Source organism: Pseudophryne corroboree, unplaced genomic scaffold (assembly GCF_028390025.1).
Source record: "Pseudophryne corroboree isolate aPseCor3 unplaced genomic scaffold, aPseCor3.hap2 scaffold_580, whole genome shotgun sequence".
NCBI classification, from domain to species: Eukaryota; Metazoa; Chordata; class Amphibia; order Anura; family Myobatrachidae; genus Pseudophryne; species Pseudophryne corroboree.
Window position 1 is genome coordinate 341,221 of NW_026970179.1, and position 21,394 is coordinate 362,614.

General features: G+C 34.6%; 1 pseudogene; it reads right to left on the minus strand.

Annotated features, from left to right (window-relative positions):
- Positions 1-17,623: 17,623 nt before the first annotated feature.
- Positions 17,624-17,744, minus strand: LOC135034157 (5S ribosomal RNA; annotated as a pseudogene).
- Between the last annotated feature and the right edge of the window lie 3,650 nt (positions 17,745-21,394).

Sequence of the window (21,394 nt, forward strand, 5' to 3'; positions counted from 1 at the left end):
AAAATCACTGAATCAAATCTAACTCTGATTACATCAGAGAAGGCCAGGTACCCTACACCATAACAGGGGGTTTGAAATTTTGACTTGTCTACTTAAAGATCACCAAAATCTGATAACAAGGTCAATTAAGTCCCTGGGTGGGATTGAACCACCAACCTTTTGGTTAATAGCCTTACACACTAACTGATTGCGCCACAGCGACACTTTGCAAAAGTTCATACTGACAAAGGCTTATAAGCATTCATCTAGAACGATTCCTAGAAACATTTTAAAAAGTCAATAATGTGGAGAGTTTTTGTAAGATGTTTCTTCCATCAACCAATGAAGAAACACATTGGTACTTTCCCATGATGAGTGAGTGCTTCAGGATCTCTTGCACTTACATGTGCAGCAGAGTACTGTAATGGAAGCATGCTGGGTCCATAACCCAGAGGTAGGCAGATTGAAACTATCCTCTGCTATATGCATTTTTTTTTTGTTAATTAAAGTAATCCAAAACTGGGAATGATAGTTTTGCTCTTTTATTTTTACTTAAAGTACAATAACTTTTACCATTTTAATTTGTTTTAATAGTATATTGACAGTATTGTTTTCTTTCAAAAATCCAATTAATTTTCTTTACCCGATTATTAAAATGGTAATTGACAAAAACAAACTACATTGTCACCAGAAGAGCAATACAAAATGTACAAGTGATATATTAAAATCATCTTTCCAGCTTGAATTTCAATGATGCATTGGGGCAACGATTTTGTGAGAAACATCTTCACCCTTAAATAAAGATTTACTTAATTCCTTACCTGTGTGCTAATTAGATATCACCTTGTTTTCACATTAAACAGACTATTACATGAGAAAGCAGCAAGGATGCAGTGGCTTTAATGTTTCCTGGTGTCAACCTGTATTATTTCAGTAGACATTGAAATGAAGATGCATCTTGCTGCCTTTCCAATGAAGCAAGTTTAATTTAGTAATAGGTGAAAAACCATCCCTGCAAAGGTGTTAATCATAGACTTGGCTTTGTGGACACTTTTCAGAGAACAAATTTGTTAGCATAAAAATAAAGCCAGAAAATGAAGAGCTGTTTAATCACTCAATTGGATTTTTTTTCCAGCATATTTCTTTTTCTCTGCAACCCACTGCTAAATTGTGCTTCCTAGCTGTTTTTATAAAATCACTTAATCAAATCTAACTCTGATTACATCAGAGAAGGCCAGGTACCCTACACCATAAGAGGGGGTTTGCAATTTTGACTTGTCTACTTAAATATCACCAAAATCTGATTACAAGATCAATTACGTCCCTGGGTGGGATTGAACCACCAACCTTTTGATTAATAGCTGAACACACTAACCGATTGCGCCACAGAGACACTTTGCAAAAAGTACATACTGACAAAGACTAATAAGCATTCATCTAGAACGTTTCCTAGAAAAACTTTAAAAAGTCAATAATCTGGAGAGTTTTTGTAAGATGTTTCTTCCAGCAACCAATGAAGAAACACATTGGTACTTTCGCATGATGAGTGAGTGCTTCAGGATCTCTTGCACTTACATGTGCAGCAGAGTACTGCAATGGAAGCATGCTGGGCCCATAACCCAGAGGTAGGCAGATTGAAACTATCCTTTGCTATATGCATTTTTTTTTGATCATTAAAGTAATCCAAAACTGGGATTGATATTTTAGCTTTTATTTTTACTTAAAGTACAATAACTTTTACCATTTTAATTTGTTTTAATAGTATATTGACATTATTGTTTTCTTTCAAAAATCCACTTAATTTTCTTTACCCTATTATTAAAATGGTAATTGACAAAAACAAACTACATTGTCACCAGAAGAGCAATACAAAATGTACAAGTGATATATTAAAATCATCTTTCCAGCTTGAATTTCAATGATGCATTGGGGCAACGATTTTGTGAGAAACATCTTCACCCTTAAATAAAGATTTTCTTAATTCCTTACCTGTGTGCTAATTAGATATCACCTTGTTTTCACATTAAACAGACTTCCACATGAGAAAGCAGCAAGGATGCAGTGGCGTTAATGTTTCCTGGTGTCAACCTGTATTATTTCAGTAGATATTGAAATGAGGATGCATCTTGCTGCCTTTCCAATGAAGCAAGTTTAATTTAGTAATAGGTGAAAAACCATCCCTACAAATATGTTAATCAGACACTTGGCTTTGTGGACACTTTTCAGAGAACAAATTAGTTAGCATAAATATAAAGCCAGAAAATGAAGAGCTGTTTAATCACTCAATTTGATTTTTCTGCCAGCATATTTCTTTTTCTCTGCAACCCACTGCTAAATTGTGCTTCCTAGCTGTTTTTATAAAATCACTGAATCAAATCTAACTCTGATTACATCAGAGAAGGCCAGGTACCCTACACCATAACAGGGGGTTTTAAATTTTGACTTGTCTACTTAAAGATCACCAAAATCTGATAACAAGGTCAATCAAGAACCTGGGTGGGATTGAACAACCAACCTTTTGGTTAATAGCCTTACACACTAACTGATTGCGCCACAGCTACACTTTGTAAAAGTACATACTGACAAAGGCTAATAAGCATTCATCTAGAACGATTCCTAGAAACATTTTAAAAAGTCAATAATGTGGAGAGTTTTTGTAAGATGTTTCTTCCATCAACCAATGAAGAAACACATTGGTACTTTCCCATGATGAGTGAGTGCTTCAGGATCTCTTGCACTTACATGTGCAGCAGAGTACTGTAATGGAAGCATGCTGGGTCCATAACCCAGAGGTAGGCAGATTGAAACTATCCTCTGCTATATGCATTTTTCTTTTGTTAATTAAAGTAATCCAAAACTGGGATTGATATTTTTGCTCTTTTATTTTTACTTAAAGTACAATAACTTTTACCATTTTAATTTGTTTTAATAGTATATTGACAGTATTGTTTTCTTTCAAAAATCCAATTAATTTTCTTTACCCGATTATTAAAATGGTAATTGACAAAAACAAACTACATTGTCACCAGAAGAGCAATACAAAATGTACAAGTGATATATTAAAATCATCTTTCCAGCTTGAATTTCAATGATGCATTGGGGCAACGATTTTGTGAGAAACATCTTCACCCTTAAATAAAGATTTTCTTAATTCCTTACCTGTGTGCTAATTAGATATCACCTTGTTTTCACATTAAACAGACTATTACATGCGAAAGTAGCAAGGATGCAGTGGCTTTAATGTTTCCTGGTGTCAACCTGTATTATTTCAGTAGACATTGAAATGAAGATGCATCTTGCTGCCTTTCCAATGAAGCAAGTTTAATTTAGTAATAGGTGAAAAACCATCCCTGCAAAGGTGTTAATCAGAGACTTGGCTTTGTGGACACTTTTCAGAGAACAAATTTGTTAGCATAAAAATAAAGCCAGAAAATGAAGAGCTGTTTAATCACTCAATTGGATTTTTTTGCCAGCATATTTCTTTTTCTCTGCAACCCACTGCTAAATTGTGCTTCCTAGCTGTTTTTATAAAATCACTTAATCAAATCTAACTCTGATTACATCAGAGAAGGCCAGGTACCCTACACCATAAGAGGGGGTTTGCAATTTTGACTTGTCTACTTAAATATCACCAAAATCTGATTACAAGATCAATTACGTCCCTGGGTGGGATTGAACCACCAACCTTTTGATTAATAGCTGAACACACTAACCGATTGCGCCACAGAGACACTTTGCAAAAAGTACATACTGACAAAGACTAATAAGCATTCATCTAGAACGTTTCCTAGAAAAACTTTAAAAAGTCAATAATCTGGAGAGTTTTTGTAAGATGTTTCTTCCAGCAACCAATGAAGAAACACATTGGTACTTTCGCATGATGAGTGAGTGCTTCAGGATCTCTTGCACTTACATGTGCAGCAGAGTACTGCAATGGAAGCATGCTGGGCCCATAACCCAGAGGTAGGCAGATTGAAACTATCCTTTGCTATATGCATTTTTTTTTGTTCATTAAAGTAATCCAAAACTGGGATTGATATTTTAGCTTTTATTTTTACTTAAAGTACAATAACTTTTACCATTTTAATTTGTTTTAATAGTATATTGACAGTAATGTTTTCTTTCAAAAATCCAATTAATTTTCTTTACCCTATTATTAAAATGGTAATTGATAAAAACAAACTACATTGTCACCAGAAGAGCAATACAAAATGTACAAGTGATATATTAAAATCATCTTTCCAGCTTGAATTTCAATGATGCATTGGGGCAACGATTTTGTGAGAAACATCTTCACCCTTAAATAAAGATTTTCTTAATTCCTTACCTGTGTGCTAATTAGATATCACCTTGTTTACACATTAAACAGACTTCCACATGAGAAAGCAGCAAGGATGCAGTGGCGTTAATGTTTCCTGGTGTCAACCTGTATTATTTCAGTAGATATTGAAATGAGGATGCATCTTGCTGCTTTTCCAATGAAGCAAGTTTAATTTAGTAATAGGTGAAAAACCATCCCTACAAATATGTTAATCAGATACTTAGCTTTGTGGACACTTTTCAGAGAACAAATTATTTAGCATAAAAATAAAGCCAGAAAATGAAGAGCTGTTTAATCACTCAATTGGATTTTTCTGCCAGCATATTTCTTTTTCTCTGCAACCCACTGCTAAATTGTGCTTCCTAGCTGTTTTTATAAAATCACTGAATCAAATCTAACTCTGATTACATCAGAGAAGGCCAGGTACCCTACACCATAACAGGGGGTTTTAAATTTTGACTTGTCTACTTAAAGATCACCAAAATCTGATAACAAGGTCAATTAAGAACCTGGGTGGGATTGAACAACCAACCTTTTGGTTAATAGCCTTACACACTAACTGATTGCGCCACAGCTACACTTTGTAAAAGCACATACTGACAAAGGCTAATAAGCATTCATCTAGAACGATTCCTAGAAACATTTTAAAAAGTCAATAATGTGGAGAGTTTTTGTAAGATGTTTCTTCCATCAACCAATGAAGAAACACATTGGTACTTTCCCATGATGAGTGAGTGCTTCAGGATCTCTTGCACTTACATGTGCAGCAGAGTACTGTAATGGAAGCATGCTGGGTCCATAACCCAGAGGTAGGCAGATTGAAACTATCCTCTGCTATATGCATTTTTTTTTTGTTAATTAAAGTAATCCAAAACTGGGATTGATATTTTTGCTCTTTTATTTTTACTTAAAGTACAATAACTTTTACCATTTTAATTTGTTTTAATAGTATATTGACAGTATTGTTTTCTTTCAAAAATCCAATTAATTTTCTTTACCCGATTATTAAAATGGTAATTGACAAAAACAAACTACATTGTCACCAGAAGAGCAATACAAAATGTACAAGTGATATATTAAAATCATCTTTCCAGCTTGAATTTCAATGATGCATTGGGGCAACGATTTTGTGAGAAACATCTTCACCCTTAAATAAAGATTTTCTTAATTCCTTACCTGTGTGCTAATTAGATATCACCTTGTTTTCACATTAAACAGACAATTACATGTGAAAGCAGCAAGGATGCAGTGGCTTTAATGTTTCCTGGTGTCAACCTGTATTATTTCAGTAGACATTGAAATGAAGATGCATCTTGCTGCCTTTCCAATGAAGCAAGTTTAATTTAGTAATAGGTGAAAAACCATCCCTGCAAAGGTGTTAATCAGAGACTTGGCTTTGTGGACACTTTTCAGAGAACAAATTTGTTAGCATAAAAATAAAGCCAGAAAATGAAGAGCTGTTTAATCACTCAATTGGATTTTTTTGCCAGCATATTTCTTTTTCTCTGCAACCCACTGCTAAATTGTGCTTCCTAGCTGTTTTTATAAAATCACTTAATCAAATCTAACTCTGATTACATCAGAGAAGGCCAGGTCCCCTACACCATAAGAGGGGGTTTGCAATTTTGACTTGTCTACTTAAATATCACCAAAATCTGATTACAAGATCAATTACGTCCCTGGGTGGGATTGAACCACCAACCTTTTGATTAATAACTGAACACACTAACCGATTGCGCCACAGAGACACTTTGCAAAAAGTCCATACTGACAAACACTAATAAGCATTCATCTAGAACGTTTCCTAGAAAAACTTTAAAAAGTCAATAATCTGGAGAGTTTTTGTAAGATGTTTCTTCCGGCAACCAATGAAGAAACACATTGGTACTTTCGCATGATGAGTGAGTGCTTCAGGATCTCTTGCACTTACATGTGCAGCAGAGTACTGCAATGGAAGCATGCTGGGCCCATAACCCAGAGGTAGGCAGATTGAAACTATCCTTTGCTATATGCATTTTTTTTGATCATTAAAGTAATCCAAAACTGGGATTGATATTTTAGCTTTTATTTTTACTTAAAGTACAATAACTTTTACCATTTTAATTTGTTTTAATAGTATATTGACAGTAACGTTTTCTTTCAAAAATCCAATTAATTTTCTTTACCCTATTATTAAAATGGTAATTGATAAAAACAAACTACATTGTCACCAGAAGAGCAATACAAAATGTACAAGTGATATATTAAAATCATCTTTCCAGCTTGAATTTCAATGATGCATTGGGGCAACGATTTTGTGAGAAACATCTTCACCCTTAAATAAAGATTTTCTTAATTCCTTACCTGTGTGCTAATTAGATATCACCTTGTTTACACATTAAACAGACTTCCACATGAGAAAGCAGCAAGGATGCAGTGGCGTTAATGTTTCCTGGTGTCAACCTGTATTATTTCAGTAGATATTGAAATGAGGATGCATCTTGCTGCCTTTCCAATGAAGCAAGTTTAATTTAGTAAAAGGTGAAAAACCATCCCTACAAATATGTTAATCAGATACTTGGCTTTGTGGACACTTTTCAGAGAACAAATTATTTAGCATAAAAATAAAGCCAGAAAATGAAGAGCTGTTTAATCACTCAATTGGATTTTTCTGCCAGCATATTTCTTTTTCTCTGCAACCCACTGCTAAATTGTGCTTCCTAGCTGTTTTTATAAAATCACTGAATCAAATCTAACTCTGATTACATCAGAGAAGGCCAGGTACCCTACACCATAACAGGGGGTTTGACATTTTGACTTGTCTACTTAAAGATCACCAAAATCTGATAACAAGGTCAATTAAGAACCTGGGTGGGATTGAACAACCAACCTTTTGGTTAATAGCCTTACACACTAACTGATTGCGCCACAGCTACACTTTGTAAAAGTATATACAGACAAAGGCTAATAAGCATTCATCTAGAACGATTCCTAGAAACATTTTAAAAAGTCAATAATGTGGAGAGTTTTTGTAAGATGTTTCTTCCATCAACCAATGAAGAAACACATTGGTACTTTCCCATGATGAGTGAGTGCTTCAGGATCTCTTGCACTTACATGTGCAGCAGAGTACTGTAATGGAAGCATGCTGGGTCCATAACCCAGAGGTAGGCAGATTGAAACTATCCTCTGCTATATGCATTTTTTTTGTTAATTAAAGTAATCCAAAACTGGGATTGATATTTTTGCTCTTTTATATTTACTTAAAGTACAATAACTTTTACCATTTTAATTTGTTTTAATAGTATATTGACAGTATTGTTTTCTTTCAAAAATCCAATTAATTTTCTTTACCCGATTATTAAAATGGTAATTGACAAAAACAAACTACATTGTCACCAGAAGAGCAATACAAAATGTACAAGTGATATATTAAAATCATCTTTCCAGCTTGAATTTCAATGATGCATTGGGGCAACGATTTTGTGAGAAACATCTTCACCCTTAAATAAAGATTTTCTTAATTCCTTACCTGTGTGCTAATTAGATATCACCTTGTTTTCACATTAAACAGACTATTACATGCGAAAGCAGCAAGGATGCAGTGGCTTTAACGTTTCCTGGTGTCAACCTGTATTATTTCAGTAGACATTGAAATGAAGATGCATCTTGCTGCCTTTCCAATGAAGCAAGTTTAATTTAGTAATAGGTGAAAAACCATCCCTGCAAAGGTGTTAATCAGATACTTGGCTTTGTGGACACTTTTCAGAGAACAAATTATTTAGCATAAAAATAAAGCCAGAAAATGAAGAGCTGTTTAATTACTCAATTGGATTTTTCTGCCAGCATATTTCTTTTTCTCTGCAACCCACTGCTAAATTGTGCTTCCTAGCTGTTTTTATAAAATCACTGAATCAAATCTAACTCTGATTACATCAGAGAAGGCCAGGTACCCTACACCATAACAGGGGGTTTGAAATTTTGACTTGTCTACTTAAAGATCACCAAAATCTGATAACAAGGTCAATTAAGTCCCTGGGTGGGATTGAACAACCAACCTTTTGGTTAATAGCCTTACACACTAACTGATTGCGCCACAGCTACACTTTGTAAAAGTACATACTGACAAAGGCTAATAAGCATTCATCTAGAACGATTCCTAGAAACATTTTAAAAAGTCAATAATGTGGAGAGTTTTTGTAAGATGTTTCTTCGATCAACCAATGAAGAAACACATTGGTACTTTCCCATGATGAGTGAGTGCTTCAGGATCTCTTGCACTTACATGTGCAGCAGAGTACTGTAATGGAAGCATGCTGGGTCCATAACCCAGAGGTAGGCAGATTGAAACTATCCTCTGCTATATGCATTTTTTTTTGTTAATTAAAGTAATCCAAAACTGGGATTGATATTTTTGCTCTTTTATTTTTACTTAAAGTACAATAACTTTTACCATTTTAATTTGTTTTAATAGTATATTGACAGTATTGTTTTCTTTCAAAAATCCAATTAATTTTCTTTACCCGATTATTAAAATGGTAATTGACAAAAACAAACTACATTGTCACCAGAAGAGCAATACAAAATGTACAAGTGATATATTAAAATCATCTTTCCAGCTTGAATTTCAATGATGCATTGGGGCAACGATTTTGTGAGAAACATCTTCACCCTTAAATAAAGATTTTCTTAATTCCTTACCTGTGTGCTAATTAGATATCACCTTGTTTTCACATTAAACAGACTATTACATGCGAAAGCAGCAAGGATGCAGTGGCTTTAATGTTTCCTGGTGTCAACCTGTATTATTTCAGTAGATATTGAAATGAGGATGCATCTTGCTGCCTTTCCAATGAAGCAAGTTTAATTTAGTAATAGGTGAAAAACCATCCCTACAAAGATGTTAATCAGATACTTGGCTTTGTGGACACTTTTCAGAGAACAAATTTGTTATCATAAAAATAAAGCCAGAAAATGAAGAGCTGTTTAATCACTCAATTGGATTTTTCTGCCAGCATTTTTCTTTTTCTCTGCAACCCACTGCTAAATTGTGCTTCCTAGCTGATTTTTTATAAAATCACTTAATCAAATCTAACTCTGAGTACATCAGAGAAGGCCAGGTACCCTACACCATAAGAGGGGGTTTGCAATTTTGACTTGTCTACTTAAATATCACCAAAATCTGATCACAAGGTCAATTACGTCCCTGGGTGGGATTGAACAACCAACCTTTTGATTAATAGCTGAACACACTAACCGATTGCGCCACAGAGACACTTTGCAAAAAGTACATACTGACAAAGACTAATAAGCATTCATCTAGAACGTTTCCTAGAAAAACTTTAAAAAGTCAATAATCTGGAGAGTTTTTGTAAGATGTTTCTTCCAGCAACCAATGAAGAAACACATTGGTACTTTCGCATGATGAGTGAGTGCTTCAGGATCTCTTGCACTTACATGTGCAGCAGAGTACTGCAATGGAAGCATGCTGGGCCCATAACCCAGAGGTAGGCAGATTGAAACTATCCTTTGCTATATGCATTTTTTTTGTTCATTAAAGTAATCCAAAACTGGGATTGATATTTTAGCTTTTATTTTTACTTAAAGTACAATAACTTTTACCATTTTAATTTGTTTTAATAGTATATTGACAGTAATGTTTTCTTTCAAAAATCCACTTAATTTTCTTTACCCTATTATTAAAATGGTAATTGATAAAAACAAACTACATTGTCACCAGAAGAGCAATACAAAATGTACAAGTGATATATTAAAATCATCTTTCCAGCTTGAATTTCAATGATGCATTGGGGCAACGATTTTGTGAGAAACATCTTCACCTTTAAATAAAGATTTTCTTAATTCCTTACCTGTGTGCTAATTAGATATCACCTTGTTTACACATTAAACAGACTTCCACATGAGAAAGCAGCAAGGATGCAGTGGCGTTAATGTTTCCTGGTGTCAACCTGTATTATTTCAGTAGATATTGAAATGAGGATGCATCTTGCTGCCTTTCCAATGAAGCAAGTTTAATTTAGTAATAGGTGAAAAACCATCCCTACAAATATGTTAATCAGATACTTGGCTTTGTGGACACTTTTCAGAGAACAAATTATTTAGCATAAAAATAAAGCCAGAAAATGAAGAGCTGTTTAATCACTCAATTGGATTTTTCTGCCAGCATATTTCTTTTTCTCTGCAACCCACTGCTAAATTGTGCTTCCTAGCTGTTTTTATAAAATCACTGAATCAAATCTAACTCTGATTACATCAGAGAAGGCCAGGTACCCTACACCATAACAGGGGGTTTGAAATTTTGACTTGTCTACTTAAAGATCACCAAAATCTGATAACAAGGTCAATTAAGAACCTGGGTGGGATTGAACAACCAACCTTTTGGTTAATAGCCTTACACACTAACTGATTGCGCCACAGCTACACTTTGTAAAAGTACATACTGACAAAGGCTAATAAGCATTCATCTAGAACGATTCCTAGAAACATTTTAAAAAGTCAATAATGTGGAGAGTTTTTGTAAGATGTTTCTTCCATCAACCAATGAAGAAACACATTGGTACTTTCCCATGATGAGTGAGTGCTTCAGGATCTCTTGCACTTACATGTGCAGCAGAGTACTGTAATGGAAGCATGCTGGGTCCATAACCCAGAGGTAGGCAGATTGAAACTATCCTCTGCTATATGCATTTTTTTTGTTAATTAAAGTAATCCAAAACTGGGATTGATATTTTTGCTCTTTTATTTTTACTTAAAGTACAATAACTTTTACCATTTTAATTTGTTTTAATAGTATATTGACAGTATTGTTTTCTTTCAAAAATCCAATTAATTTTCTTTACCCGATTATTAAAATGGTAATTGACAAAAACAAACTACATTGTCACCAGAAGAGCAATACAAAATGTACAAGTGATATATTAAAATCATCTTTCCAGCTTGAATTTCAATGATGCATTGGGGCAACGATTTTGTGAGAAACATCTTCACCCTTAAATAAAGATTTTCTTAATTCCTTACCTGTGTGCTAATTAGATATCACCTTGTTTTCACATTAAACAGACTATTACATGCGAAAGCAGCAAGGATGCAGTGGCTTTAATGTTTCCTGGTGTCAACCTGTATTATTTCAGTAGACATTGAAATGAAGATGCATCTTGCTGCCTTTCCAATGAAGCAAGTTTAATTTAGTAATAGGTGAAAAACCATCCCTGCAAAGGTGTTAATCAGAGACTTGGCTTTGTGGACACTTTTCAGAGAACAAATTTGTTATCATAAAAATAAAGCCAGAAAATGAAGAGCTGTTTAATCACTCAATTGGATTTTTCTGCCAGCATTTTTCTTTTTCTCTGCAACCCACTGCTAAATTGTGCTTCCTAGCTGATTTTTTATAAAATCACTTAATCAAATCTAACTCTGATTACATCAGAGAAGGCCAGGTACCCTACACCATAAGAGGGGGTTTGCAATTTTGACTTGTCTACTTAAATATCACCAAAATCTGATCACAAGGTCAATTACGTCCCTGGGTGGGATTGAACCACCAACCTTTTGATTAATAGCTGAACACACTAACCGATTGCGCCACAGAGACACTTTGCAAAAAGTCCATACTGACAAAGACTAATAAGCATTCATCTAGAACGTTTCCTAGAAAAACTTTAAAAAGTCAATAATCTGGAGAGTTTTTGTAAGATGTTTCTTCCAGCAACCAATGAAGAAACACATTGGTACTTTCGCATGATGAGTGAGTGCTTCAGGATCTCTTGCACTTACATGTGCAGCAGAGTACTGCAATGGAAGCATGCTGGGCCCATAACCCAGAGGTAGGCAGATTGAAACTATCCTTTGCTATATGCATTTTTTTTTGTTCATTAAAGTAATCCAAAACTGGGATTGATATTTTAGCTTTTATTTTTACTTAAAGTACAATAACTTTTACCATTTTAATTTGTTTTAATAGTATATTGACAGTAATGTTTTCTTTCAACAATCCACTTAATTTTCTTTACCCTATTATTAAAATGGTAATTGATAAAAACAAACTACATTGTCACCAGAAGAGCAATACAAAATGTACAAGTGATATATTAAAATCATCTTTCCAGCTTGAATTTCAATGATGCATTGGGGCAACGATTTTGTGAGAAACATCTTCACCTTTAAATAAAGATTTTCTTAATTCCTTACCTGTGTGCTAATTAGATATCACCTTGTTTACACATTAAACAGACTTCCACATGAGAAAGCAGCAAGGATGCAGTGGCGTTAATGTTTCCTGGTGTCAACCTGTATTATTTCAGTAGATATTGAAATGAGGATGCATCTTGCTGCCTTTCCAATGAAGCAAGTTTAATTTAGTAATAGGTGAAAAACCATCCCTACAAATATGTTAATCAGATACTTGGCTTTGTGGACACTTTTCAGAGAACAAATTATTTAGCATAAAAATAAAGCCAGAAAATAAAGAGCTGTTTAATCACTCAATTGGATTTTTCTGCCAGCATATTTCTTTTTCTCTGCAACCCACTGCTAAATTGTGCTTCCTAGCTGTTTTTATAAAATCACTGAATCAAATCTAACTCTGATTACATCAGAGAAGGCCAGGTACCCTACACCATAACAGGGGGTTTGAAATTTTGACTTGTCTACTTAAAGATCACCAAAATCTGATAACAAGGTCAATTAAGAACCTGGGTGGGATTGAACAACCAACCTTTTGGTTAATAGCCTTACACACTAACTGATTGCGCCACAGCTACACTTTGTAAAAGTACATACTGACAAAGGCTAATAAGCATTCATCTAGAACGATTCCTAGAAACATTTTAAAAAGTCAATAATGTGGAGAGTTTTTGTAAGATGTTTCTTCCATCAACCAATGAAGAAACACATTGGTACTTTCCCATGATGAGTGAGTGCTTCAGGATCTCTTGCACTTACATGTGCAGCAGAGTACTGTAATGGAAGCATGCTGGGTCCATAACCCAGAGGTAGGCAGATTGAAACTATCCTCTGCTATATGCATTTTTTTTGTTAATTAAAGTAATCCAAAACTGGGATTGATATTTTTGCTCTTTTATTTTTACTTAAAGTACAATAACTTTTACCATTTTAATTTGTTTTAATAGTATATTGACAGTATTGTTTTCTTTCAAAAATCCAATTAATTTTCTTTACCCGATTATTAAAATGGTAATTGACAAAAACAAACTACATTGTCACCAGAAGAGCAATACAAAATGTACAAGTGATATATTAAAATCATCTTTCCAGCTTGAATTTCAATGATGCATTGGGGCAACGATTTTGTGAGAAACATCTTCACCCTTAAATAAAGATTTTCTTAATTCCTTACCTGTGTGCTAATTAGATATCACCTTGTTTTCACATTAAACAGACTATTACATGCGAAAGCAGCAAGGATGCAGTGGCTTTAATGTTTCCTGGTGTCAACCTGTATTATTTCAGTAGACATTGAAATGAAGATGCATCTTGCTGCCTTTCCAATGAAGCAAGTTTAATTTAGTAATAGGTGAAAAACCATCCCTGCAAAGGTGTTAATCAGAGACTTGGCTTTGTGGACACTTTTCAGAGAACAAATTTGTTAGCATAAAAATAAAGCCAGAAAATGAAGAGCTGTTTAATCACTCAATTGGATTTTTCTGCCAGCATATTTCTTTTTCTCTGCAACCCACTGCTAAATTGTGCTTCCTAGCTGTTTTTATAAAATCACTGAATCAAATCTAACTCTGATTACATCAGAGAAGGCCAGGTACCCTACACCATAACAGGGGGTTTGACATTTTGACTTGTCTACTTAAAGATCACCAAAATCTGATAACAAGGTCAATTAAGAACCTGGGTGGGATTGAACAACCAACCTTTTGGTTAATAGCCTTACACACTAACTGATTGCGCCACAGCTACACTTTGTAAAAGTATATACAGACAAAGGCTAATAAGCATTCATCTAGAACGATTCCTAGAAACATTTTAAAAAGTCAATAATGTGGAGAGTTTTTGTAAGATGTTTCTTCCATCAACCAATGAAGAAACACATTGGTACTTTCCCATGATGAGTGAGTGCTTCAGGATCTCTTGCACTTACATGTGCAGCAGAGTACTGTAATGGAAGCATGCTGGGTCCATAACCCAGAGGTAGGCAGATTGAAACTATCCTCTGCTATATGCATTTTTTTTGTTAATTAAAGTAATCCAAAACTGGGATTGATATTTTTGCTCTTTTATATTTACTTAAAGTACAATAACTTTTACCATTTTAATTTGTTTTAATAGTATATTGACAGTATTGTTTTCTTTCAAAAATCCAATTAATTTTCTTTACCCGATTATTAAAATGGTAATTGACAAAAACAAACTACATTGTCACCAGAAGAGCAATACAAAATGTACAAGTGATATATTAAAATCATCTTTCCAGCTTGAATTTCAATGATGCATTGGGGCAACGATTTTGTGAGAAACATCTTCACCCTTAAATAAAGATTTTCTTAATTCCTTACCTGTGTGCTAATTAGATATCACCTTGTTTTCACATTAAACAGACTATTACATGCGAAAGCAGCAAGGATGCAGTGGCTTTAATGTTTCCTGGTGTCAACCTGTATTATTTCAGTAGACATTGAAATGAAGATGCATCTTGCTGCCTTTCCAATGAAGCAAGTTTAATTTAGTAATAGGTGAAAAACCATCCCTGCAAAGGTGTTAATCAGAGACTTGGCTTTGTGGACACTTTTCAGAGAACAAATTTGTTATCATAAAAATAAAGCCAGAAAATGAAGAGCTGTTTAATCACTCAATTGGATTTTTCTGCCAGCATTTTTCTTTTTCTCTGCAACCCACTGCTAAATTGTGCTTCCTAGCTGATTTTTTATAAAATCACTTAATCAAATCTAACTCTGATTACATCAGAGAAGGCCAGGTACCCTACACCATAAGAGGGGGTTTGCAATTTTGACTTGTCTACTTAAATATCACCAAAATCTGATCACAAGGTCAATTACGTCCCTGGGTGGGATTGAACCACCAACCTTTTGATTAATAGCTGAACACACTAACCGATTGCGCCACAGAGACACTTTGCAAAAAGTACATACTGACAAAGACTAATAAGCATTCATCTAGAACGTTTCCTAGAAAAACTTTAAAAAGTCAATAATCTGGAGAGTTTTTGTAAGATGTTTCTTCCAGCAACCAATGAAGAAACACATTGGTACTTTCGCATGATGAGTGAGTGCTTCAGGATCTCTTGCACTTACATGTGCAGCAGAGTACTGCAATGGAAGCATGCTGGGCCCATAACCCAGAGGTAGGCAGATTGAAACTATCCTTTGCTATATGCATTTTTTTTTGTTCATTAAAGTAATCCAAAACTGGGATTGATATTTTAGCTTTTATTTTTACTTAAAGTACAATAACTTTTACCATTTTAATTTGTTTTAATAGTATATTGACAGTAATGTTTTCTTTCAAAAATCCACTTAATTTTCTTTACCCTATTATTAAAATGGTAATTGATAAAAACAAACTACATTGTCACCAGAAGAGCAATACAAAATGTACAAGTGATATATTAAAATAATCTTTCCAGCTTGAATTTCAATGATGCATTGGGGCAACGATTTTGTGAGAAACATCTTCACCTTTAAATAAAGATTTTCTTAATTCCTTACCTGTGTGCTAATTAGATATCACCTTGTTTACACATTAAACAGACTTCCACATGAGAAAGCAGCAAGGATGCAGTGGCGTTAATGTTTCCTGGTGTCAACCTGTATTATTTCAGTAGATATTGAAATGAGGATGCATCTTGCTGCCTTTCCAATGAAGCAAGTTTAATTTAGTAATAGGTGAAAAACCATCCCTACAAATATGTTAATCAGATACTTGGCTTTGTGGACACTTTTCAGAGAACAAATTATTTAGCATAAAAATAAAGCCAGAAAATGAAGAGCTGTTTAATCACTCAATTGGATTTTTCTGCCAGCATATTTCTTTTTCTCTGCAACCCACTGCTAAATTGTGCTTCCTAGCTGTTTTTATAAAATCACTGAATCAAATCTAACTCTGATTACATCAGAGAAGGCCAGGTACCCTACACCATAACAGGGGGTTTGAAATTTTGACTTGTCTACTTAAAGATCACCAAAATCTGATAACAAGGTCAATTAAGAACCTGGGTGGGATTGAACAACCAACCTTTTGGTTAATAGCCTTACACACTAACTGATTGCGCCACAGCTACACTTTGTAAAAGTACATACTGACAAAGGCTAATAAGCATTCATCTAGAACGATTCCTAGAAACATTTTAAAAAGTCAATAATGTGGAGAGTTTTTGTAAGATGTTTCTTCCATCAACCAATGAAGAAACACATTGGTACTTTCCCATGATGAGTGAGTGCTTCAGGATCTCTTGCACTTACATGTGCAGCAGAGTACTGCAATGGAAGCATGCTGGGTCCATAACCCAGAGGTAGGCAGATTGAAACTATCCTCTGCTATATGCATTTTTTTTGTTAATTAAAGTAATCCAAAACTGGGATTGATATTTTTGCTCTTTTATTTTTACTTAAAGTACAATAACTTTTACCATTTTAATTTGTTTTAATAGTATATTGACAGTATTGTTTTCTTTCAAAAATCCAATTAATTTTCTTTACCCGATTATTAAAATGGTAATTGACAAAAACAAACTACATTGTCACCAGAAGAGCAATACAAAATGTACAAGTGATATATTAAAATCATCTTTCCAGCTTGAATTTCAATGATGCATTGGGGCAACGATTTTGTGAGAAACATCTTCACCCTTAAATAAAGATTTTCTTAATTCCGTACCTGTGTGCTAATTAGATATCGAGAACATGAAAAAAAGAAGAAAGAAGACTCTTGTTGGGAAGCACTCAATATACAGATAACGTTGTACGACTAAATGTCACAAAAACTAACTAAAATACAATATTTTATTAATTCTCTTTAAAATTAATTATTGAGGAGTTCAATGGGTGCCGATGTTTATTAAATGGTGACATTGCGAAAATATAAAGAGAAATATATAAATTGTAAGGTACAAATACCTAATTCAGGCCGAAGTGGGTATGTCTATAGTGTTGTTAGTAATCACACTCCAACTGTAGGACAACCTGTGATAATAAATTGCTCACTTATTGAAAATATGACCATCATTTATAAGCTGCTATATATCCCAAATGGGAATTTTAATCCTAGCAGATAGTTGAATCATAGGTCATAACCGAGGTGTAATACAATGCTCTGTATTGGTGACAGATGGGTGGCAAATATTTGCAGTACCAGGGTGTTCCTTGGTAGTCTCCTATCCAAGTACTTAACCCGGCCCTCCACTGCTTGGCTTCCAAGATCAGATGAGATTGGGCATCTCCAGCGGGGTATGACCGCAGACCTTATGCTCACCCTTGTCACACTGTGTCCACAATTGGGCACAGACAGGAGCCAATTTACGTTGTTATATGAGCCACAGGTATCGATACAGCTGATTTGATAAAGAAATCAAATTTTTTTATCATAAATGATAAGGTATAACAAAAGATTAAGTACCCATCTGGATTTTTACGGCTTAGTTAGTCGCAGTATCAGTAGGAATAAAACCTCTCAGCTGCACAGTTTATCATATATATGAAAATAAAACATTAGATCAAAATAATGGTATTTTTAACTGTGCAGGAAAGGGAAACCTCCAAATTTGGTCTCCAAAACAGTAATGAAAGTATATTACACTTTGAATTATCAAAGAAGCAGGGAAACACAAACAATGAAATCTTCAGCTCTCAGAAATTATTCTCAAGTAATAGAAAAATAATGATAAATTGACACAGAGTGTTTTCTATATGATATGTGTCTTCAGGAAATACTGGGATAATTATGGGTTTCTGCCATGTAAAAGAGAGAGAGAGAAGGCGTTTATGTGCTGGATAAGGTCAAAAAAATGGCAGACGTATCCACATCGCTTTTTTGGTAGAAATATAGACCTCAAAAGGGTTGCATTAATTCCCTTGCTGGCGATAACTGACTGTCAATAGTATAGTCTATGCACCATGTGGGTAAGGTATTTGTAAATACCGGTCCGTGCAATGACAATGCACTGGTGCACAGAGACACATGTATTGAAAATGCACTGGTGCACAGAGACACATGTATAAACCAAACCTGGTGTATGTTCATAAAGTTCTAGTCCTACTTGATATACTGGGGGAGATCCTGGTATGAGGAAGGTGCCGGCCGCGTCTGCCCGCGTCCTGTCTGCTGCCGAGCTCCGGCCGCACTGTACTTCCTGTTTGGCTGGTTCCCTTGGCGACGGACTTTGCCGAGAACGGCTCGTTGCGGTCACGTGTGCGCACCACGTGACCGTGAGGATGCAGTCTCCTTCCTGACGTACGTTTCGCAATTTGCTTGGTCACAGGGCGTCAGTGGGTTCAACCCTTGTTTTTTCTTATATTGATAGTACTGTTAGCTGATTGGTTCTTAGTAAGTGATTGATAGGTATACGATCCTGTCATATTCGAGATCAGACCTGCTGATTCCCATTGAATAATACGTCATGATTGACAGTTGAAAATGCCATTCAGCATTTCATAGTGGATAGTCATATGGTTATTTTAAAAAGAGCTGGTTAGATTAATTCAAGGAATTATTCACAAAAAATATATTTACAAAAAATAGGGATATAAAGATGGTATAAATTATGAAGACACTTAAAATGGAATGTAAATATCTTGATCTATATGCATATGGGTATAAGAATAAATATGGTATAATATAATATAATAAAAAATTGCAATAAAATTTGCAGATTATTATATATATAAAAAAGGATGCAGTGGCGTTAATGTTTCCTGGTGTCACCCTGTATTATTTCAGTAGATATTGAAATGAGGATGCATCTTGCTGCCTTTCCAATGAAGCAAGTTTAATTTAGTAATAGGTGAAAAACCATCCCTACAAATATGTTAATCAGATACTTGGCTTTGTGGACACTTTTCAGAGAACAAATTAGTTAGCATAAAAATAAAGCCAGAAAATGAAGAGCTGTTTAATCACTCAATTGGATTTTTCTGCCAGCATATTTCTTTTTCTCTGCAACCCACTGCTAAATTGTGCTTCCTAGCTGTTTTTATAAAATCACTGAATCAAATCTAACTCTGATTACATCAGAGAAGGCCAGGTACCCACACCATAACAGGGGGTTTGAAATTTTGACTTGTCTACTTAAAGATCACCAAAATCTGATAACAAGGTCAATAAAGTCCCTGGGTGGGATTGAACCACCAACCTTTTGGTTAATAGCCTTACACACTAACTGATTGCGCCACAGCGACACTTTGCAAAAGTCCATACTGACAAAGGCTAATAAGCATTCATCTAGAACGATTCCTAGAAACATTTTAAAAAGTCAATAATGTTGAGAGTTTTTGTAAGATGTTTCTTCCAGCAACCAATGAAGAAACACATTGGTGCTTTCGCATGATGAGTGAGTGCTTCAGGATCTCTTGCACTTACATGTGCAGCAGAGTACTGCAATGGAAGCATGCTGGGCCCATAACCCAGAGGTAGGCAGATTGAAACTATCCTTTGCTATATGCATTTTTTTTTGTTCATTAAAGTAATCCAAAACTGGGATTGATATTTTAGCTTTTATTTTTACTTAAAGTACAATAACTTTTACCATTTTAATTTGTTTTAATAGTATATTGACAGTAATGTTTTCTTTCAAAAATCCACTTAATTTTCTTTACCCTATTATTAAAATGGTAATTGACAAAAACAAACTACATTGTCACCAGAAGAGCAATACAAAATGTACAAGTGATATATTAAAATCATCTTTCCAGCTTGAATTTCAATGATGCATTGGGGCAACGATTTTGTGAGAAACATCTTCACCCTTAAATAAAGATTTTCTTAATTCCTTACCTGTGTGCTAATTAGATATCACCTTGTTTACACATTAAACAGACTTCCACATGAGAAAGCAGCAAGGATGCAGTGGCGTTAATGTTTCCTGGTGTCAACCTGTATTATTTCAGTAGATATTGAAATGAGGATGCATCTTGCTGCCTTTCCAATGAAGCAAGTTTAATTTAGTAATAGGTGAAAAACCATCCCTACAAATATGTTAATCAGATACTTGGCTTTGTGGACACTTTTCAGAGAACAAATTATTTAGCATAAAAATAAAGCCAGAAAATGAAGAGCGGTTTAATCACTCAATTGGATTTTTCTGCCAGCATATTTCTTTTTCTCTGCAACCCACTGCTAAATTGTGCTTCCTAGCTGTTTTTATAAAATCACTGAATCAAATCTAACTCTGATTACATCAGAGAAGGCCAGGTACCCTACACCATAACAGGGGTTTTGAAATTTTGACTTGTCTACTTAAAGATCACCAAAATCTGATAACAAGGTCCATTAAGTCCCTGGGTGGGATTGAACCACCAACCTTTTGGTTAATAGCCTTACACACTAACTGATTGCGACACAGCGACACTTTGCAAAAGTACTTACTGACAAAGGCTAATAAGCATTCATCTAGAACGATTCCTAGAAACATTTTAAAAAGTCAATAATGTGGAGAGTTTTTGTAAGATGTTTCTTCCATCAACCAATGAAGAAACACATTGGTACTTTCCCATGATGAGTGAGTGCTTCAGGATCTCTTGTACTTACATGTGCAGCAGAGTACTGTAATGGAAGCATGCTGGGTCGATAACCCAGAGGTAGGCAGATTGAAACTATCCTCTGCTATATGCATTTTTTTTTGTTAATTAAAGTAATCCAAAACTGGGATTGATATTTTTGCTCTTTTATTTTTACTTAAAGTACAATAACTTTTACCATTTTAATTTGTTTTAATAGTATATTGACAGTATTGTTTTCTTTCAAAAATCCAATTAATTTTCTTTACCCGATTATTAAAATGGTAATTGACAAAAACAAACTACATTGTCACCAGAAGAGCAATACAAAATGTACAAGTGATATATTAAAATCATCTTTCCAGCTTGAATTTCAATGATGCATTGGGGCAACGATTTT